We start from the raw sequence: 23,788 nt of genomic DNA on the forward strand, positions 1-23,788 counted from the left end.
AAGCTGGGATGCTGGATGACAGTGACCTAATTTGAATCAATAGGGGATCTGGCAGAGAAGCTCGATTCACTGGTCGAACCTAAATTGCCTAGATTTACGTGCACATTGATCCAGGTCTATCTTAGACTGGATTGTGTCATTTTTAGACTAGTCTATGTGTGTCAAATTTCTGTTGTTCTGTTACAGATTTGGACTGGTTTTTGATCACTTAGACCAGTACCTGCACCCGGCCCATGGCATCTATATTTCCATGGATTTAATGTGCCTAAACCAGAGGAATAACAAGCAAGGTTTGTACCTTGGGCAAACCCTGTGGGAGAATGGTGGTGCGGGGGGAAGGAGGGGGAAGATGCCATTGAGTACTGGTGAGGCAGGGATTCTGAGAGGTGTAGGTGTGCAGGAATTTTACCTATGCCAGGGACTCAAGAACAGTCCCTGGCTGCTGCTGCTACTGCTACCACTGCTGCCACAGCTACAGCAAGGTCTGCCTGCCCTGGCTATTGCTCTTAAAGCAGAAGCATGGTGTCCACCCATCCAGCTCATGATGCAAGAGCAATGCCATAGCTTTTGCTGCTGGGGCACAGACCGTATGAAGTTGGGGTGCCCTTTTGGTGCCCCTCCTAAATTGGCACCTGGTGCTTTTGTTCACCCATTCCTAGTTATGTTACTGGCCTAAAAGAGGTTAAGTAGCATGGAGATCCTCAAGTGGTGGCTGCAAGGGAAGAGGTGGCTAAATGCAGTCCCATACTCTAGTTCACAGTCCTGCATCAGTTTGGGTACCCACAGTGGCCCATAAAGTGGGTTGGGTTCAGATTTTGCAGTTTGAGTGTGGGTTAGAAAATAGCCTCACTATGGTTTGTGTCTAATTTGCAAGTAGGGAAACCCTTTGCAAGTAGCCAGCCAGGCAAGAGGCAAGCCAGTTAATTAACACCCTCTTCAACTAAGTGGGTGTTAAAAGCCAGTTACTAAAATCAGCATGGTCAGCAGCATGCTGCTGACCATGCTGATGTCACCAGCTGGGGCTGGGATTGGCTGCATTTTCCCCCTCATTCCCCATCCCCCCTGGAAATGAGTAGCTTCCTGTGCTTTTTTGCTCCTGGATAAGCATTTTTTTCCTTGTCTCTGGGCTGACCCCAGAGACTGGACACCTCCCCCCACCCCCAGGCAAGGCAGCATGCTCAATTGAACACTTCCCTGTGCTTTTTGGCACCTGTGGAAGCCAATTTTTTCCTGTCTTCATGCTAACTCCAGAGTCCCCAAGGTGGGTTGGGTTGCAGGTAAGAAGACTTGCTAATGTGAGTTGAAGGTTTGAGTCCAGTGCTATAATATCGGATGCAGATTGGAAGTGGGCCTTTAAAATCAGACCCACACAGATCTCTACTTTGGTTCCATGCTGGTGTGCAATTTTAACCATTTTCCTACACACCCTCAGTATTTCTGCATAAGACTTTATTTGGTAACAGTGGATTTCCCCAATGTAGCAAGAAGTCCACTGAAAATCTTGTGTGAAAGGTAAAAAGCTCAGCCCACATACCTGTCAGAAAGGAACAGTTAAACATTAAGTGGGAGATCAACAAACTGTAAACTAAGTGTGGCTTGTGCCTAGCTAACTAGCATATGCAGAAGTAGAAATTTAAGGTACTTATGGAAGAACTCGAGGGCACAAACTGAGGTGTCCATGGAATTTAGGTGCCTCCATCTGAACATGGAATTTCAAAATATGCTAGCAACTACTGTTATCATTCTGGATCTACTGGTTCGTAAGTGTTCAAACCCTTTTTTGAATCTTACTAAGTTCTTAGTCTTATCAGTTTCCTATAGGAAATAGTTTCCTTTGAAGATAAAAGGACTATTTTAAAAGAGATTTAGTAAGAACTATTTAATGCTACTAAACATTAATTGGTTAGGAACAAGGTTAGCAGAGGGTGATTATTCCCCTATTTTTTTAGAAACATGAAGGTATTTCCAAAAAGTAACTTGAAAAAAATAATTTGCATGAGTATTTACAAACTTAAACTCAAACAAATCCAATATTGTCAATACTATCATAAAATGGCTTGATTTGAGTTTTGGCCAGAGGTAGGTTCTTTCTTTTTTTTAGGACTGTCAAATGATTAAAAAAATTAATCACGGTCAATCATGAGATTAAGAAATAATTGTGATTAATTGCAATATTTGTTATGCAGGTAAACAATTATAGAATCCCAATTTTTACAACACAGAATGCAAACTGTACAGTACCCACAGACCCCTGGCCCTGCTGGTGCCCCTCACTTCCAACCCCCAGTCCCTTACCACCCCAGGCTCTGCCAGTGCCCCTCACTCTGAATCCACAGCCCCCAGTTCATAGCCCCTATTCCATTTGCTGCCCCTCACTCCTGACCTGCAGCCCCCTGGCAGTGCCAGTGCCCCACAGTTCTGACCCACAGTCTCTTGCTCCCCCAAACTATGTTGGTGCCCCTCAGCCCCAACCCATAGCCTCTCAATCCCTGCTGCTGCCCCTTACCCCAAAATTAGGCCCATGCAGAGCTCCCAGAGCTCAGCTGGCATGGGGGCCTTGGCTGAGGGAAGGAAGGAAGGGTGGGCAGGCCAGGGCATGGCACTTACCCCAGGCAGCTGCAGTAGTGGCGCACAGATGGTGGGGAAACCTGGTGTGGGCATCAGCCCAAAGCTGTTTCTGGGTGCAGGGGAAAAGTGGCCCCTCCCCCTTACCGTTGCTGGGCCCTTCCTGCTGCAGCCACCCAGACCCCATGCCCAGGCTGCCCTATGGCTCCTCTGTGCCACCAGCACTGCCATGCTGGGTGGCCTGGAGGCAGCAGTGATGGACAGGCACTGCAGGACAGCCCAGGTGCAGGCTCCAAAACCACATGTGATTAACACGTTGAAAAAATTAATGTGTGAATTGGTATTTGCATTAATCATGCACGCTAACACAGATTAATTGGCAGCCCTACTTTTTTTTTTCTAAATTAATAGCCAGCATTGGTACACTAAGGTCCCTCTTTCCTACTTATGGTAGAATAAAATCTTTGCAGTTGATTTACGAAGCACACAATCTTTCTATTTATTCAAAGTGATTTTTTAAACGTTCTCCTTTTTTATCTTTTAAAATTTTAGAGATTTATCTATATTCAAAAACGTTGTATTAATATAGCCTTTGAATGAATCTAGAGCTGCAGAAGGCTATGTCATACTTAAAAGCTAGTCTATATCCCCAAACAATACAATTGGTTCAATAAAATATATCACTTACAAAAAATCTTCCCTGTTCTCAACCTTTGATATTCTTTTGACATTTATTTGAAAAAGAATAGAAAAAAAATCAATGAGATAGATTTTTATTTCTGAGATAAAATTTGTGCAAATCTTCATTCATCTTACTAGGCAAACACTGTGGGTAAGTGCAACAATAAAGTGAGAGGGTGTCAAAGTCAGTCTCAGAACAACTTAAGGACTGAATTACCATACTTTTAACTTGAAAGAGTTTGTGTATTACCATTGGCTAAGACTATCTTTGGTTATAGTTGGTTTACTATAGGAAGCTTAGAATCTTTTATACCATCAGTTCCATTTGAGAGGAACTACTAACTTGATAATAATAGATACTGGGGATAAAAGTGAAGTAGCATCTGACTGTGTATATATATATATATATATATGTATGCATATTAATGCACTGCAGGTCGGAGAAGCCCTGGCTGGCAGGAGACCCCAGGGGTAAGCCTGCCAGGCCAGAGCTGCTTTATGCAGCTTAACATTCTGTGGACGGGCTGGCTGGGGCACCAGGGTGCATCCTGTGGCCACTGTCTGGCTAGCCAGCAAGCATCTCCTTCACTGAAGCACCCTCATGCCCTAGCCAGATGGGACAGCATCTACATGTGCAACTGCTTGACTATGCTGTAAAATCTGGTTAGCGTATGGATGGGGTGTGAGGGGAGGAGGAGCCCCGAGGACCAGTAACTCACGACACTCATGAGAGTAACCACAAACAACCAAGGATCCTCCCTCTTTTCTTAAAAAAATCAAGATGTGGTGGGTGAGTTGGAGGGTGTACCTTATGAGTGAGAGTGAGTGAAAGTCAAACTGTCTGGTGCCCAGAGCTGGCACTTAAGAGGCAGGAGAGCCTGGTCCCAGTGACAGAACCAAGTCAGGCACTGCCTTCCACACCCATCATCAAGCTATTATTGGTGCAAGGGTCATGTACAAGTGGAAGGTTAGTTGGAAAACATCTCAGCATCTCCAAGTTCAAAACTGAGGGAAACAAGCCATATTTTATCATTACTGGCATGAAAAATAGAATTGGGACAGTAATTGCTTGCATTATTTTCTAACACTTGATATTTCCTCATGGACAGGAGAGTTATTATTGCTTGACTACTTGGCAAACATCCAGGGGAATAGAAACAGGACAAGAGAAAACATATTGAATGACCTCATGGCTGCAACCTAGCAGAAGGAGAAGGAGATTACAGCAAAAAGGGGAAGTTTCCTTCATTATATGAAGAGAGAGAAAGGAGGAGAGGGAACAGTCTGAGAGGTTGTCAAGAGATTGCATTAACAAAGGAAAGGATACCTAACTCTAGCTGCAACAAATGACATAAAGACACACATACCTACAGTAGAACATTGTAGTGCTTTCTTCCAATATCCAAGCCTACTTAAGTCTTTCAGCTCGTTGTAAAAAACTGCGTTGTTAGAGCATCCCTTTGGTTTCCTAAATAAAAGGTGTAGTCCCACCCCTTCCCATACCACAATCCCATAGAAGAGCATCAGAAACAAAGAGACTATTTGAACTCCTATGCCTGCAAACAGCAGGTCCTTCCCATGCCACAGCATTCCCCAAAATACAGGCAATAATTATGAGCTCCCTAAACTTCACATATTTGTGACACCAACAGGAGAAATGTGCAAGTGTAGCCCCTTTGTACTGTAGGAGGGAACTTTTCAAAATGAGTCCATCTTTGAAAGGTCACCAAGACCCTCTTGAGCATACCCAGTGGGGTATGCTCAACAATGGTGCCTGGTGGCCATATTGGGCAGGCCACTGAGGTCAAGGAGAGTAAACACTATCCTAGTAGCTGAGTTGGAGTGTGTGTTAGAGTTGGGGCCCAGAAGTGAGCTTTCTGTGAGAACACTCTGTGAATAGGGGCAGGGTCTGGTTGTCTGAAATGGACTGCCCTTTGAAAAAGAAAAAAGAAACAAAAAAAAAAAAGAAACACAGAAAAACAATATTGATCAGGGTTGGGTGAGCTCTGGCTCTTTCTGGCAGTGAGGTATTAAATTGGTCCAGTCTCTCAGGAACTGAAAGAGGCTGAAAGAAGTTTAACAACTTTTCTCTCAGCCAGAGAATCACATATCCTGGAAAAAGAAATAACAAGCTCATTGGATCCATCCAGAGGCTCCAGAGGAGGTGGATTCAATCCGAACTGAAAGCAGCTCTCAGGAGTTTGAATAGCTTCAGTAAGAGAGCAGTGGATCCTGCATAAACTGGTGTTGCAGGTACAAATGCCAATAACTGAGCATTATGGCCTGAAATAGAACTCTGGCTTCCATCACAAACTAGGACTCCTTTTATGCTGCTACAATCTGGTAGTACTTTTTTGAAAAGTTAAACCAGATGTTCTCAAAACGTGGCCTGCGAGCCCCTTTGAGGCAGCCAGCTACCCAAGACTGCCCCTCTGAAATGGCCCCTGAGGGATGAATCTTTGAGAACCTCTACTTAAGAGCAACACTCCTGTAGAGTGCCAGTGATCTAGTGGAGAAATCCCCTTACTGCCCAAGTTGTCAGGTGCTCTTACAGGGAACCCAGCCAAGACTAATCAAGTCAGCCAAACCTGCCAAAGGCTCTGTCAACCCCAGCCCAGTCACCAGCGCCTTGCTCTGGTGAGAAGGGGATGGTTGCAGCAGTAGGTTTTGCTCCTTCCAAATAGGTCAGTAGAGGGTTGTGTTGCCTATTTGGAAGCATACTTTATTCATGTGTTCCTGTGCAAATGGCTCTCCTGGGTTTTGTCACTAGAGAAAAATGTTTGTTATTATTGTGCACTCTGCTACTATCCTATTGGGTCTCCTGGGGATTACAATGATGGGAGCTTCTTGTGTAGATGAATGCTAGTAAAAGCCCTCTTCCCATATACAGCTTGTTCTGAGATGAAAGAGATGGATTTGCTTACAGGTCCCCAGAAGAATCACTGGCATTCTGCTTTCACTCATCCACCCACCCCAATGCCCAGTGGAGTTGAACTGAAAGAGGCAATGATGGAAATTTTAAGAAAAAAAAATCTGTTGCTGACATCTTTTATCTTGACCCCATGGCATCTTTGCTCTGAGACCAAAAGAAAACCCACAAACAAGCCAACTCCCTCCCACCACCCCAAAATGAATTACTGCATGATCAGAATGCAAAAACATGCATAAACCCATTTAACAAACAATTTATCAAATAAAACTCATGTATCTTTTTGTTTTTAAGTGACATCAGTGACCCTGAATATTAAATATTAATCTATTTTTTGCCTGGCAATGCTTTTTAAATTTAACACATTATGTATGAACATTCATTCATTAGGGAATGACCTGCTGGGTGGCACGGAGGTGGAAAGGGATCTTGGAGTCCTAGTGGACTCCAAGTTGAACATGAGCCGGCAGTGTGACGAAGCCATCAGAAAAGCCAATGGCACTTTATCGTGCATCAGCAGATGCATGACAAATAGGTCCAGGGAGGTGATACTTCCCCTCTATAGGGCGTTGGTCAGACCGCAGTTGGAGTACTGCGTGCAATTCTGGGCGCCACACTTCAAGAAGGATGCGGATAACCTGGAGAGGGTACAGCGAAGGGCAACTCGTATGGTCAAGGGCCTGCAGACCAAGCCCTACGAGGAGAGACTAGAGAAACTGGACCTTTTCAGCCTCCGCAAGAGAAGGTCGAGAGGCGACCTTGTGGCTGCCTATAAGTTCATCACGGGGGCACAGAAGGGAATTGGTGAGGATTTATTCACCAAGGCGCCCCCGGGGGTTATAAGAAACAATGGCCACAAGCTAGCAGAGAGCAGATTTAGACTGGACATTAGGAAGAACTTCTTCACAGTTCGAGTGGCCAAGGTCTGGAACGGGCTCCCAAGGGAGGTGGTGCTCTCCCCTACCCTGGGGGTCTTCAAGAGGAGGTTAGACGAGTATCTAGCTGGGGTCATTTAGACCCAGCACTCTTTCCTGCTTATGCAGGGGGTCGGACTTGATGATCTATTGAGGTCCCTTCCGACCCTAACATCTATGAATCTATGAATCTATGAATTCTGGGTTTTCCATATTAAATAGCTGTGAGTGTTCAGTAGTTTTTATTTATATTTTCTATATGCTGCATTGCCCTACGCATCAAATACGTAACACACTTATTTTAGCCACTGAAACACTTAAAGAATTCTTTAAATCATTTTTAAAATTTTTTTCACATGCCAATTTTATTTCAAGTAACTGCAAGACAGCATGGCCATAGGCCAACTATTTATTTTAAAATATTGGTCTAGTTTCAGCAACCTTTCCTCAAACCTTTGAGCACTCACACAAAGGATCAGTCCCATGGAATTCAATAGGATTCTGCATTTGTGCAGAGTTGCACAAATAAGACCCACTGTTTTTTTCTTAGGGCCACATGTCATCGTATTAACACTGAAAAGTAATTTCATCATTTTGAATTACTCAGTCAGGTATTTCTCAGTACGAGTAAAAACAGAAGTTACAGCAATTTAATTTTCACTCACTGTGAAATAAGAGCAGGAACAGGAATAGTTACCATGGAGCTGACACAGTTAGTTCCCACCTCCTTTTAATTCACTGTAACTTTTTAGTTGGTTTATACCCTCAGTCTTTTACTTATGGTACAAACTTGCTTAATGGACAAAAAATTGCACAGTGCATTCTTTTTATCCAGATTGCAAATACAACAAAAAAGAGGAGTCTTTTACATTATGTCTTCACTACAGCTGCTTGTGTTTTACAGTGAGATAGTTACTTTAAATTATCTCTCAGGGCACAAAATCCTAACAGAGACAGGCACTATTTATTTTTCCTCAGTAAACCTAGTCAAGGTAAAACTCACATATGTGGGATAGTATTGGTTTCAGTGACCTACATGCAGGAGAAGAAAAAAAAATACATGCTTTGTTCTCTCTTGAATTACAGCAAGATAGTTATTTTATGGCAAAAATGTACCTTGTCTAGAAGCAGCAAGAGCCCTGGTTACAGCCTTGGGGGCTGTGCAAAAATAGCTGCACTGCCACTGTTAACAGCCTGAGAGTTGGTGTTGTCCCATGCATTGTGGCTGGCCAGGTCACAAAGATGCCCTGTTATGCCCAAGCAAGTACTATATCTATGGTATGAGTGCAACAGTTCAGTGGAGATTCATTCAGTGGAACTTTAGATTTTTCTTCACCTTTTCAGAAAGCCTATCAAGTAAACTTAGAGGGTCTCATATCACAATACATTAGCTCACCCATCTGGAAGAGGGGTTAATGATATCTATCTCTTTTGTAAACTTCTTTCAAAGGCTGGTATCAAATAATGATGTAAAACCCAAGTCCTATATTATTATTATACGGAAACATGACTATATGGAATGATCTGCATTTAGCTTGCCAGAGCTCACCAACAAGTTATCTAAGATCAACCAGCAGCCTTTTCACAAGAGAAATTGGTTTCACAATCTGTAAGGAGCTTCTTTAGGCCTTTTAAGTAAGAAACCAAGCTCTGAGTTTGAGTTGAAATCTACAATGCATTAAAGCTAGTTTGATTTATAACAACAATTTTTGTAATTACTATTTCTACTGAGTTATAAGAATGAATTAACTACCTAGTATTTGTGCCACAAAAATGTCAGACTTGAGAAAAGGTCATTATAGTTAAACTATAGCCAGAGAAAAATTGTGTCATACTGAAACTTTAAAAGTTCATTGGGTCAGGATAAAATGAAGGATGAGTCTTCAGAAATATATCATAGATTGCATCTCTTGATTCCATTGAAATCAATAGAAGCTTTGTTAATGAAGTCAGTAGGCATAGGGATGGGTCCACTGTGAGTAACAAGGGGGAAGCACACATTCTCAGAACAGCTGAGAATAATTTTCAGAATCTTTTTCTGTTGGAAAAATAATGTTATGCCAAAAAACTATCACCTTCTAAGAATCTTTGATATTTGCAGAAAATATGTTATGAATTAGCTTATTAGAACCACAGGATCTTCACCACTGCCCATCATCTGTAATTCCTGTAATTACCGATTTCATCTTCAAACGAAGCACATCAAACAGTGATCAAAATCTCCTTATGCTGCAATTAAGCAAATGGGTCCTTCAGAAAACTATTGCAAAAATGTGAGTTTGGGATAATTTTAGATGAAGCATGAATATTTGAAAAAAGATTGCTGCTATGCCAGGACATGGATGTCCAGATCTAGGGCCCAATCAGGGATTGAGGAACTAACTCAAGTCAGGATGGGTGATTAGAATCCAGGGGACGAACCAGGTTAGAGGCCTATGAGGACAATCACACATTGAAATCTAAAAGTATGCTGAGTCAAGAACATTAGAGTAGATGGAGAGCAATGTTACCAATGAACCAACTCAGGAAGCCAAAAGATCAAGCCTAGCTAGAGGAAGCGGCAGAACAGTTACGGTTAGGTAAGATCCCTGTTGCCAGAATGTTTTTTTCTTTCTGTTCCAGGGTTTATATGTGGGAAATGGAGGGTCAGCTGACCCCAGGTAGCAACTTTGATGACAGGGAGTAACTGGAGGGATCAGCATGGGGGTCAGGGAAGGGTGGGAATTAGCCATAGGGTGGTTGACTGAGGCCTCTGGTTTAAGGCAGTAGCCTGACAAATCCCTTAAAATAGATCAGAACAAGCAAAGGCTAACACAGAAAGAACAACCTTCATTCCTCTCCAGCCATTTTTCTTTGTCTTGGTCTTTCCATGTTTCCTCTTCCTCTTTGGCTGGAACAGTGAATTTTTTCTCCTTTTCCAAACTACTGAAGATTATCAGCTATCATAGATACAGTTTCTGAATGATGAGATTGCCATGTTGTAAAATAAGATATGTACAAAGAACTCCATCCAAATCTCCTCATGCTGAGGAAAGATGATCTCCTTACTTGGTCTTCATCCTTCTTTGAGCGGCATCAGAGAAATGCTGGAGAGAATGGGGCCTACAGGATATTTGAACAGTGAACTCGATTGGACAAGCTGGGACAACCTTTAAGTCTAGCAGCTCATCTCACAAATCAAAACCACATACAAAGTGCAAAACAGCATTGCTTCTATTCCCCACACCTCATTGCAAAGTATAAAGCGTGCAATGGATGTAGAATTAGATCTTAAACCTATATTAAATATAGCAGTAAAGTTTGACATGTGATGAATGAACACTACTGCCACATTTACCGCATATATTTTGCGATTCTGGCATATTTTAAAATGCCTTCCAGTTTTAAAAGGAAGTGGTGTTCAACTTTAATATCTACAAATTAGCATAGAAAGGACTGGTTATCCTGTGCCTCAGAATGGGGGGAGCTCACATGAACTCCAATTACTAAATAAAAACATGATTATTAACTAGACAACTGCTAAGTGATGGATTGATTGATTGGTTGCCTACTGATGATGATTTTCCAGGCCAAGTCCAATGCTTCTTTGAAGACAACCATAGAAAATCCATGCTTACATCAAACAATATTTGGTCCCCTAACTGCCAGTTGTAAAACGTAGTTATGCTAACAAGGCTTCTGTAAGGCTGTAGTGGGAAGAAAAATGCAGATTCACAAGCAGAAAATTACAAAACTGCAGAGTTGACTGAAAATGTCTTTATAGTCTTCATATTTTACATATCAATATTTTCCTATTGTCTAGCTCCTGGTGAAAACTATTTCTCATATCTTACAGGACTAGAAGTTTGCACAGTTTTAATTTGTACTGTATGTAATAAGTTTTAAACACACACAGATATGAAAATACTTTAAGTAAACAAAAATAAATATGAAATTATGCAATCCAGTTTCAAACAGGGTATATACAGCCATTTGGGGAGGTTAGATTGAGTTTAAAATGGCTAGTTTATCTAAGGTAAATCAGGATGGGGGATTAGTGGGGTCTGTTTGGGGGGAGGTTGGTGAAGTTTGAGAGGGTTTGTCAGTAAGTCAGAGGAGGGGGAGGGTTGGATAGTCTGGAGTTGCTGGTGGCTCTGTCGGGGGTGTTAATGGGATGGGGAGACTTTCTGTCTCCCAGGACCAGGGGCTATTTTTAGCCCCCTGACCTTCCCCACCCCCAGATAAACAACCTCCTACCTGGTGAACCCCTCACTCTGCATGCCCCTCTAACCACCCTGACTTACTTCCTCAGCTCCTGGCACCAGCAAACACTGGTAAAACAAGCACTGGGAGTGGCTTGCAGGTTTGGTGGGGTTGGTGGGCTTGAGGTGGCGGGGGGGAGGGGCTGGCTGGTCCACAAAAGGGAAGCTTCCATTTGGGGGTGGGGCAAGAGATCGGGGGTTAAAAATAGCCTGGTGCTAGGGTGGGGGGTGGAGGGGCTCACTTAGGAAAAATGAAGCCCCAGGGGTTGTTTTGGGAACTGTACAGAAGGTCAGTTAGATTGGTCTCACTGGACCCGATCTAAGTTAGACTACCTCTGAGGCAGGGTTAAATTAGATTGAGTCAGCCATTTTTAGACTGTTCTAACCTTCCTGAACTTCTGTACAGGTTGAACTTAGATTGACCTAACTAGCAATCCAAGTGTAAGTTCTGCACCTGGGCGAGCTAAATTATATCAGGTGGCCATTTTTAACATGATCTAACCCCCCCAAATGTCTGTACCTAGCCACATTGGGCAAAGTGGCATATGCATGTCTCAGTGTATTCCTATTCTACTACACCCAAGTCCCTGCAAATCTGTTAAAGTGTCTAGTTTTGAAATGTGCCATCATTTCAAGATCTAGTAAAACAAGATGGTATTGAGGGAGTGGACCCATTCATCTTTTCCATAAGTAGCTTTTCAGGATGCAGGGTAGAACAGGATCACACTTATTCCACCTAAATGGTTAAGTACCATTTAGATGGAATAGTACCTGGCTCACTTAATTGAAAATATTGCCAAATATTGTTCATATATGTATGATATGTCATTTAAACAAGCCTGATAACTTCAATTTCCCCTTACTAAAATAACTGTTTTCAAATGAGTTATTTTTGATTTATACTACTGTGAGTAAGAGCAGAATCAGATTCCTAAACTGAGATCCACTAAGCATATAATATAGTGAGTGAAGCAAACAGTTGATTCTGTTTTGTTTCTAAGACAAGACTAAGATATGTGCATATAGAGGAATTGCAGAATAGAGGCCTTGGTGCAAACTTCTCTTGTGTCTCTTCTATTGTGTCTAACATACAGTATTTGGGGAAGTTATTTTCTTGCTGTCAGTAGACACCTAGGCAGATTGAGGGGGTGAATTTTGCACTATGGGTTTCTGTTGGAAATCTTTGGGCTTATCTTGTGATTCAAGTGCACGTGTTTCTATATCTAACAGTGCTAATTTTGTGTGGTATCTCGCAACACCCTTAAAGGGATCTCATGGAACCCTGGTTGAGAATCACTGGTACAGGCCATTGGGCAGTAGAAGGTATGGTACTGACTGGTTATTTGTACTTTGAGGACCAAATCCTGCTAGTCCTATGTATGCATTTGACTTTAATGGTATGATTTGTGTGAATAGGACAAACAAGATTTACCCATTGGAATACATTTGCAATACGGAGGTAGGAAACTCTATCTAGTTACTGATAATATGGACCTTTCTCTTCTCCTGAAAAATTCCTATTCTTGATTCATTTGAGCTCTTTGGAACTCAGTAACAATTTCTGAAAAGGTTTTGGCATTAGGTATTTAAGTGATTGAAAGTGCAAGCTTTACTGAATGCATCTACACTGAGCCAAAAGGACAGTAATATTTAACTAAGTTTGCATGAAAAAACTCTCTGCAACTGACTTGAGGCTCCTAAGTGGTTAATGAATAATAAATACATAAGCCTTGTGAAATGAGGTTCCTATTCTACCTTGAATGCACAGTACAGGAGCATAATGTATATTTGCAATCTAGGCAAAAAATATTAACAAGGCTGTGAATCAAGAAGATCTGTCATTTACTACAGACTGGGTAGCAGTAACAACCACTTTTAAAGGAGTTATTTCTTATCACTAGAAATAAAAATTGGGCATACAATAAAAAGGGAACATCTCTACGCAGGTCAACAACTGGTACCTATTTGTCAACTGTTTAATAAAATAAAATTGAGTTTTATTGTGTGGTTGTAATCAATATTAAATTTTATAATTTAAAAAAGGTTACTGACATTTAAAAAATAAATCCTTTTTTTAAGTGACTTGTTACATCATTTGCATTTCCCACTTTTTGTTAAATCCAAAAAGTTGTTGCTGAAAGTAGTGTTTAGGTACTGATACATCTGAGGCCTTGTTTTTTTATATACTATAAAATTGCATTTTTAAATTGTGAGAATTTCCCTTTGTACTGCAGAGGTAACTGTCATTTTGATTTTAAATGGTGCCTGCTACAGCAGAAGACAGGGTGCTCTATTTTGTATCATCTATCCATATTTGTTTTTTTTTTCCTGATTTGTTGTTTTCTTAATGGGGAACTAAAGGCATTGAGATGGAAAGAACATGACTGTTCTTTGTATAAGGGATAACCTGACAGGAGATCATTTGTTTTTCTCCTCCAGTGATTTGTAATGGAATATCTAGCTGCAACTAATAAAGGGAATACTTTTTTTTCTCTGAGCTTTTAAATATTGTTTATTTTTCAAGGAAGCAAGGTGCTGACTTCCCTCAGCTCCCTTTAGAACTATTGAGAGGTCAGGGTGCTCAGGACCTACCAAGAATAATAGCACCTCAAAAAAACAGGTACAATAAGACCGCTGACAAATTGCATCTGGTGCCTATGATGCCCCTAGAGCCCTCCTTAGCCCTTGTCACTTCTTCTTTCTTTGGGCAATCTCCCCTTTACTTTCCTGCCATGTCCTGATGTAATTATGCATTTAGGAAAAAGGGAGGCTGGCTTAGAACTCCCCAAGTGAGATTTCATACTTATTAACCCAGGTCACCTTAAGGGTTAATTACATGGCCTCATCTTTCCAGATCTATATTCTTAGCAGTCTGGGCACCTTGCTCCTAAGTCATTATTTGCAGTTTTGTATCTCCTATTCCAAACTTCTCTTGGTTGCTTACTTTCTAGCAGTTGGTACTAGCTCAGCTGCCTGTGACAGACTTCAGCCCTCTAATGATACGGTCTCACTCTTAAAGTAACAGGGACATTTGACCCCTTTTACATAGACAATGTAGGAAGTGTCTCACCTTAATATCAGTTGCCATTTATCTGTGTCACCACCTGTTCCTGGAACTCTTTTCAGTTTCATCATGCAAGGTACTTCTTGTATCAGCCAACTCAGCACCCTTGGATGCAATGCATTCAGTCTCATGGACTTGTACATGTCCAGCTTTTTTAAATAGTTCCTATCCTGTTCTTTCACCACTGAGGGCTGTTCTTTCACAATTGTACATCCTACAATCATTTTTATTAAGCCCTTCTTCTTTTCCCTTTTAGTGCCCTTTGCTGTGTTTATGCATTGTTATTCTCACACTAAGATGGGATCTGATATCAAGTGTATTTGATACTCTGATAGAAATAACCATCATAGCAATGACTACCTGCTCAAAATTAGTGAGCTGAGGACATTAAACTTGGATGGCAAAATTAGGATCCTGAATGGCCCAAACTTTGTACCATTATTGCTACTCAGAGGATTTAAAAAAGAAACCCCCCCTTAAAGACTTGTCCTAAAAGTATCTACCCAATACCTAAGACTATGAGTTTAATGATGGGTGTAAGTCTGATCTGGATTCATCTCTAACTGTACCACCAACACTTTCTGGCGCCTCCAAGGCTCAGGCTTCTGTCCTCTGCTCCTCCTGGGCTCTGGCTTAATTACCTCCAACAGTCTCTGCCCTTCCTAGGCTATGTGCTCCCTAATCCTGCTTGTTCTTGCTTCTTGTTGGCTGTGGGTCCCTGAGCTTGGCTCTTGCTCCTTATGGACTGTTGGTCCCTGAGCCTGCCTGCTCTCTGAGCCTACAGTGGTGGCTCAGATTCTTGGCCTTGGCCCCTATCTCTCAGGCCCTGACCCCACTCTTGGGCCAGTTGAGACCTCCACTGCCCCTACTGTCTCAATCTCTAAACCACTGGTCTTGCCTACCCCAGTTCAGGTGCTGGTAAGGACTCCTATCTTGTTTTTTTCATTAGTTGTCCCAAGAATTTAGTTGTTCCATTCATCCATTAGCCCCCATAAAAAGGGGCTACTAGTTAGCCAGGCGGGCCTTGACCATGGTAATTGGATGGTCAAATAGACAGGTGTTAAGTAAGGAGCCTTGCTGCAGCTCCTCTGCTCAGAAGCTCTTTTCTCTATGGATTCCAGGTCAGACTGTTTGCCCAGCTCAGGCCCTGGGCTTATATCCTGCAAGCCCAGCACCCTTTTGTGTCACATGGTTCCCTTGATTGCTCTCTACCTCACTTGCACCTTGCTTCCTCTGCAGCCTGTCTTCCCTTAAAGTAGCAGGAGCACCAACCTCCATGCTAGAGTGCCCCACTCCATCCTGCTTATCATAGGACAGCCTCTGTCTGGCTTGATCTTTAGACTCTGTCCCCTGAGTAGGGAGTCTCTCCCTCCACTTAGCTTCAGTTAAGCCCCTGTGTGTTTTTCTCTCTATTTCCCTGATCCTAGCCCTTGGCACCAGCACTTTGTGCTACTGGACCCGTATTCCTAATTATGCTAACTAAAAACATACAGTGCCTCACCAGCACCTCAACTGTGACAGCACCCTCCCCTTTAACCACCCGCTTTCATGGATGTAAAACCATCAACACAAACTCTTAAATAAACAATTAACAAGACTTAAACCCCAGTCTAGGACTTTGCACCATGACAGCTCCTATCTCACTTGTAACTGTCTCCTTCCAAATCTCCACGGTGCCTTCTGTTGTCAATGGGGAGCAGCCTCCACCTAGCAACCTCAGTACTAAGAGCTTCTCTTCCTGTAGAGCTAAGAGCCAGACTGACTTCTCTGGCTCAGGAGTTGACTCACTTCTTCCTTGACTCACTTCTTCTGATCACCTGATCTCCAATTCTCAGAACCAGCCACCAGGGTTCCTCCTTTCCCCCTAATAAGCCATTTCCCTTCTGCTGCCTATGCTACTGCTTTGTATTGTCTACTTTACTACTCCATAGATTTCATAGTTGTTAGGGCTGGAAGGGACCTCGAAGATCACCAAGTCCAGCCCCCTGCCCCAGGGGCAGGAAGTCAGCTAGGGTTAAAGGATCCCAGCAAGATAAGCATCCAAGCATTTCTTGAATGAGTCTACAGTAGGTGTCTGCACCACTTGTGGACGGAGTCTATTCCAGGTCTTGTCCGGGGGATGAGAGTGTTTTAAGGTACAAAGGCCTGAGCTCAAGAGGGGGCTGAGATAGTTAAAGGCACCAGGGCTGCAAGCCTCAACAGTGGCAGACTGTTCCAGGTTTAGAAGTCTGTATTGATTAGAGTTGACACTGGGGCTGAAGGCCCATGGATGGGAGATTCATTGGATTGGATGATGGGGCTTAATGCCCAATGATTGGTAACATCTGCAGGCTTGGGCATGGCTAAAAAGAAAGATGAGGAGTTGCAGGTTTATTTTACAAATCATTTACTGGGTGCACCTACACAAGATGCTTTACTGCACATTAAACTAATCTAATGCGCAGTAAAGCATAACCATCTACATGTGTGCAGCAATTACTGCTCAATAGATTAGTTTAATGCACCAGTTTCTAGTAACTGTAGATACAGGTACTAGAATTTGGTGTATTAAATGAATGTACCGAAGTGCACATGTAATCACTTATTGGGAGAAAATTGCAAATTGTTCCTGGTCAGCCTAGGCAGCAGGAGGCCAGAGAGGGAAGGGAGAGCTCTCCCTTTTGCCAGGCATCTGCTTGCCAGCCACATGGTGATCAGGACTCTTCCCATTTTCCATAGGGCAAGGAGAGCTGTCCCAGCTGCTGAGCAGCTGCTTCCCAGCCACATGGGGATTGGAACCTCCACGGCAGTTCTCCCTGTCCCATGGAGTTTGAGATGGGACTCAATCTCCATGTAGCTGAGAGGCAAGTGCCTGGCAGCTGGGACAGCTCTCCTTGACCTGTAGAGAGGTCCTGATCTCCCTGTGGCTGGCAGCAGGCAACTGTCTGGTAGCTAAAACATCCCTCCCCTGCCCAATGGAGTTTGGGAGCAGCATCCATGACCCCTGCCAGGCCAGGGCTGGGACTTGAGGGAGCCTGAAGTCCCCCCTGACTGCTGGGGCAGAGCAGGACAGTATCAGCTCTAGACTGAATTGCTCCCATCAGGAGCAAATTTGCTCCCAACAGGCACACATTCAGATGTGTGTGGGGGTACAATTTCATGTGCCTGAATTTTCTGCACGGAAGATTCAGGCGTATTAATTTCATATTTAGATGCACCCACTTTGTACTTTTTTTTATCTTGTTTTTATCATCTCTTGACTTTTTAGTGTGTTTTTATTGTGTGCTTTGCCTTTTCATTGTTTCCTTCACTCTTGTGTTATGGCATTAGCAATTGTCTTCTAGACTATTGATTTACTTTATTGAAATGTATATAGCAATTCCAAGTGAAAATCTATAGCCCTAGAGCATTACTAGAAATTACTAGAGCTCTTCCTATCAAGATAAGGTCAGATCAGATGGGTTAGTGATCAAGTAAGAGGGTAAACAAAATATTTTTTCTTAATACATTCCAATAAAATTATGTCAGTACTGCCTTTTGAAAAATTACACAGCCTTACATTGCAGCAAAAACACTGAAATCTCTATATTGCTCAAACTTTTTCTAAAACTGAAGGAACACCAGTATACATAAGAACCCCATTGAAACAAATAACTTTTTCTCCACTGAAATTCTAACGTTTCTTAGCAATCTGACTTTCGCGAAGCACAGTTAAATGGAATCTTATACTTTAGTCCATATTGTTTGACTAACTGAACAGAAATGATATCTTTTACCAAGTTGTTAAGTGTACCTCTTCATCTACTGGATGCCTCTTCTCAACCAAATGTATTCCATTATCATACATTCATTTAAATACGTCCTGCTGTATTCCATTATTAGCTCTTCTGTTCAGTAGCTTAAAAAGCCACAGTAATGCAATCAGCTTAGCTATTTATTTTTGGTCTCTTAATCAAGGTTGACTTCCTGGGTTAGGAGTACTATATATTTAGTTAAAAAAAGTTATTAGGAAACTACATTTACTTTGTAACATAATTAAAATCCTGATTTTATTTAAGCTAATAGTATTGTTTCTAATATTGGGGCAGGGAGGAAGAGTAAGTTAAGATTTTGGGAGAAACAAAATAAAACAAAACATTTGAAGATCCTTAGAGGACATGGAGGTAAAGCATGATAAAAACACCTAGGCAAAGACAGTGGGCCATATTCTCAACTTAATTGGCCCTGGAATTGGGAGAGAACAAAGATGGCTCAAAGTAGCTCATGTTGCCCAAAGGATCCAGGCTAAAAGACAAACATTAGGAGCAGATTCAGAAGGTTATTTAGGTGCTTAACTCCTGAAAAGCCACACAACTTATTATTCAAGCTAAGGTGTCTCTAAATACCTCTGTGAGGCTTGGCTGCGGTCTCCTGATTGAAGAAGCACCTGGGACAAGGAGAGTCAGTAGAATGTATTCATTTACCTCATAAAAAGTTCACAGCTTGAGCAAAGATCACAATTCATGTAGATGCATCTTGCAAAATGCTTGAAGAATCTCTAGGTTAACAACCTTCAAAATGATCATTAAGCAAGCTGAAAGTATTTTGTATACTTTCTTGGGTTCTGTCTTTTAAACAATCTCCAGACTGAGCTGAGGCCAGAAGATTACAAACATGTGAGTACAAAATAATTTCACAGCCCTGCCAAATCCCTAAATTCCTAGAAAACACATTGAGGTGCCAGCAGGACTGATGATGGGCATCAAGATAGATCCTAACATATCTATATGAAAAGTAATGATTTCTATTTCCATTTCCAACATACCACACCGTTACAGTTTTCTATATGTATACTCTATTATGTTATATTATATAATTGTATATATGAGGAGAAAGAATGAAAATAACATTATCAGGAGATGATACTATCCATTATTACAAGTGACTTGTTCTCAAGGCAGTATGATTTAATGAGTATGTTCAGTGTTTGGAACTTGCAATCATGACCTGGCTCTGCCAATATATGATGTGCTTAGTAAAAATGAGTTTTATATTATTTTTGTAGTGTCATGAAGATTCTGTTCATCATATAAAACAGAGGCAGTCAGCTATGTTAGTCTGTAGTTAGTCAGAAGGCAGGGTAAATATGGACCTTTATAGTCTAACTAAATAAGATATACTTACAGCACATTTTTGTGAACCCAAGTTCATTTCACTAGATGTGAAAGGACAGGAAGAAATCAGAGTATATGAAGGATAGAAAAATTAGAACAAAAAAGGCAAGGGTGGGGGAGAGTGGGGAGGAGGACAGTGCTAGGAGAGAAAAGCAAATGAGCAGTAAGCCCATAGAAACAAAGCAGATCACAAAAGAAATCTGTGGTGTTTTCCAAATAGGTATCAGCTCCAGTGGTGTACTGGAATAGGATAGAGTAAACATAGCCAGAAACTCCCTGTGATGGTAAAGATGCCAGAGATAATGAGGCCTCCTGGGTTGCCAGGTTGGTGGATCTTGAATAATAAGTTGCCTAGCCTAGGTTCTGGGGAGGTGGAACCAGTAATCCTCTCCTGTGTTTCTAGAGGTAGCCTTTTAAAGAGTTTTTTAGTTCATTCTGATATTGTGCCATGGGATCCTTTGTCAGGGGTTAGTAAAACTCTGTTGGAAAATTGTCATTCACCTTCCTGCATGTACTCTGTTTTGTCCATGGTAACAGTGACATCCCCTTATTCCTTGTCTTGTGTATCCTAATTTCTCTGTATTTCTTATACTCTGCTTTCTGCATATCCTTTCATAGGATCTGATGATGTGAACTTGTGTTCATGAAAACTTGTACTCTCTCTCTATAAATATCTTATTTTGTTAGTCTATAAAGGTACATGCCTTCTTCATTTAAAAACTGTTGAAAAATTAGGAAAGTCTGGAGAAGAGAAGACCTAAAAGAACGCCCTGTATTCTTACAAACCTCATAATTAGGTGCTAAAGGATTTCAGTCCATTTAAAGTTTAAAGAGAAGGTTAAGTGACTTAACCATAGTCTATAATTGCCTATAGAAATAGAAGATGTCTTATATAAGAAAACTCCTTACTGTAGTAGACAATACAAGGTAGAGTGGCTGGAAGTTGAATTCAGCAAACTTCAAAATGGAAACAAGAAGTACATTTTTAACAGAAAGTAACCAACCATCGGAACATATTGCAAAGAAATATGGTAATTTCTCACTGTCTTGCACTCTTTAGATCAAGATATCATGTCTTGCTAAAGGATATGCTACGAGTCAACAAAAAATTATTGGGCTACATCTAGGAGTCCCTGTGCAATATTCTATGGTGTCCATTAGGTCAGTAGGTCTGACTGTCCATAATCCTTACAATTTATTTTGGCTTAAAAACCATTAAATGAATGAATCTTGCAATCTAAGTTAAGGTAAAAACAAAAATGGTCAACAGTGCCTTTTGAAGATTAAAGGGAAGGACATATAGAATGCAATGCGATAAAAAAGTTGGGAAAGTAATATACATATTTTGAGAGATGCTAAACAAGGGAGTAATGGAACAAAAAGAATTCCTTGAGAAAGGATATCATACAATTAAGATTATCTACTCAGTGAAGGTAATTAAAAGAATGAGCAAAACAAGAGGTGTGCTAGGATGTAGTTAGACTATGAGGAGCAAAATTATTATCTTGAATCTTATTTTGAAAGAACTATGAATCCATAAATGTAATGTAAGATGAAGAGGGTACAGGCCACATCTATATGAGTGGCAGACTACACAGTTGTTACCGGGCACTCATTTACTACTTGCTTAACCAAGTACTAAATGTACTGTAACTGGTGTTATTGCACAGTGCTGTCCCCACATGCTTATTTTTAGATGCTTGTTATTTCTGCACAGTAGCATCTCCATCACAGTTCATGCCTGGAGATGCTACATCACTGTAGCAAATAGCTACAGTGCAGTAGCAACAAGCTTATGCACCGTAGCTCATTGCTATGATGATGTAGCATCTACAGCTTGTTGCTACTGCGCTGTAGCATCTCATGTAGATGCACCCTCAGCATAGGAAAAAGTGACAGACTTTGGACTAATCTTCCTCGACAAGAAAGATACGTAAGTTAGCTGCTATCTTACTGTAAAAAGACTAGGGGGTATAGGGCACTTCAGTCTCCCCATGAGGTAAACCAGGTGAAATGAAACCTAGAGGAAGATATACCAAACTCACCTAAATACCTTGGGATTCCTTACCATAAGATACCTGAGGATTTTAGAGTGATATAACTAGCTGGCATTTATTATCTGACCATAACATCTACCCTTTTCTAAGCATATGATGTTGTGTTAGGATAATATAGGTTATAAGAAAGGTGAAATTTGAGACTATTGTTGATATGAACCACTGACAGATAAAGCCCAGCACATGTTTTTAAATTTCATACCTTTTTTCAAGAGACAGGATCAGGAAAACTAGGCTGAGGTCTCTTTTATTACAGTATATATTCTTAGGGCCTTGTTAAACCTTATGCTGTAAGCCGACCAAATACTAATCAGCTTGGTGTTGTTTGGCTTAGTGGAGCAATCACATAATAAGAAGAAAAACCTGCTTTGACTGTCTGTCACCTGCACAGCTGCAACTTGCCACTAGAGGCTTGATGAGTACAGGCAGGACTAGGAGCAGGAGCCACTTGGTGCTCCTGCTGGGAAGAGAGTGGGCTGACCAGTATGTCAGTTTCATCCCTGGTCTTGCTGAAATTGACACAGTGGCTCTGCACTGAAAGCAGAGCCACCAAGCTTAAGCCTTGGCTCTCAGCATAGAGCCACTGTCAGTTTCAGTGAGACTAGAGAGCTCCAGGGCTGCAACCCTGGAGCTCACTCAGTTTGAGGGACCTGGTCGTTTCTTCTCCAGAGCTGAGGTGGCACCTGCCCCCCGGCCACTGTTAGCAGAAGCAGAGTCAGTCCAGGTGGCAGCAGGAGGTACCATGGCCACTGGGTGCTCTGGGGGAAAAAGGACTGGGTGCCTCAAAGCATTCTGGGATACTGGAGGACTTCAACTTGGGTGGAATAGCTGTGGGAAGTGGGCACCTGGTAATGGAACAGGAACAAAATTAGGCAAATTGGAGATAATTCTGCCCTGAAGTGGTGTAACTCTAAGCTGAATAAGAGTGCTTTGAGCCACTTAAAAGTTGTTATTGTGCAGCCAGTCTAGGGGTTAAGAGCTCCAGAAGCTGCCTAAATTTACTAGATGCATCTACACAAGACACTACTGCGCTGTGGTTATTGCACATTTATGTAGTACTTGTATAATTGACTACTAAATAAATGTGCAGTAACCAGAGTTACTGTGCAGTAGCACTGGGGAATGCCTTTTTAGTGACACTACTGCTTAGTATCCTAATAATACTGCACAGCAGCATATTAGCACTGTTGGTGCTGTGATGCGCTACTGTGCAGTAGGACTGTGCGAAGCTTCGGTAACCAGTTCGATTCAGAGGCGATTCGGCCCAATTCGGTGGCCAAATTTCCAAATCTGAATTGAATTGGGAGACCCATTAATCTCTCTGAATCAAATTGGAAGCCTCTGGATCAATTCAGAGACATTTGAAGAGATTCAGAGATTTGGCCATAGACTGTACAGGTAGGCACTAGGCAGTGCCAGCGGGAGCAGCTGGGTGAGCAGCCTGACGAGCCCCGGCTTGAGCCAGCAGCCCTGTGAGAAGCTGCAGGTTATCTGGCTGCTCCACCAGCTGCACCCCTGCCTGGGCGAGGCAGGCAGTGCTGGCAGCTCTGAGAGAAGTTGCGATGCCTGGGAGGAATGATTGGGAGCTGGAGGGAATGATCGGGGATCTGGGGGAATGTTTGGGAGCTGGGGGATCAAACCAGCAACTGGGAAATTGAACTGGGAGCTGTGGGGAATGGTTGGGGACTTCCACCCCAGCTCCTGATTCAATTCCCTAGCTCCTGGTTCGATTCCCCAAGCTCTCCAATCATTCCCCCCAGCTCCCAATCTGTCCTCCCAGCCCCTACATCTTCTTCTGCCTTACGCCAGGGCAGCCAGGGGAACAGCTGGTTGAGCTGCAGCTTCGAGCCGGCAGCCCCGGGAGAAGTTGCGGGGTCTGGGGGGCATGATCGGAGAGCTGGGGTAATGATTACAGAGTTGGGGGGAATTATCAGAGGCTGGGGGAATGAACAGGGGCTTGCTCCCAGTCCTGGTTTGATTTCCCAGTTCCCGGTTCCATCCCCCAGTTAGTCTATGGTCTGTATAGTCTATGTCTATAGTCTATAGTCTGCGTATAGTCTATTGTGTATACAATATATATCTGTATAGTCTATAGTCTGAATAGTCTATGGCCAAATAAGCTTCAGTGCCAAATATCTTCGGATTTGGATTAGGCTGAATTGAACCGGGACAGTGATTTGAATCACCAAATAGAATCACTGTCCT

The 23,788-nt window shown here is 42.2% G+C and overlaps 1 long non-coding RNA gene across 1 annotated transcript in view; it reads left to right on the plus strand.

Moving 5' to 3' along the window:
* The first annotated feature begins 1,601 nt into the window (after positions 1 to 1,601).
* Positions 1,602 to 23,788, plus strand: part of LOC109285368 (uncharacterized) — a 175,322-nt gene continuing 153,135 nt past the window's right edge. The window contains exon 1 of the long non-coding RNA XR_002093106.2: positions 1,602 to 1,760. This is a non-coding gene — a long non-coding RNA (uncharacterized LOC109285368). The remainder of the gene's footprint in view (positions 1,761 to 23,788) is intronic.

Source organism: Alligator mississippiensis, chromosome 2, assembly GCF_030867095.1.
Source record: "Alligator mississippiensis isolate rAllMis1 chromosome 2, rAllMis1, whole genome shotgun sequence".
In the NCBI taxonomy this organism is placed as follows: domain Eukaryota; kingdom Metazoa; phylum Chordata; order Crocodylia; family Alligatoridae; genus Alligator; species Alligator mississippiensis.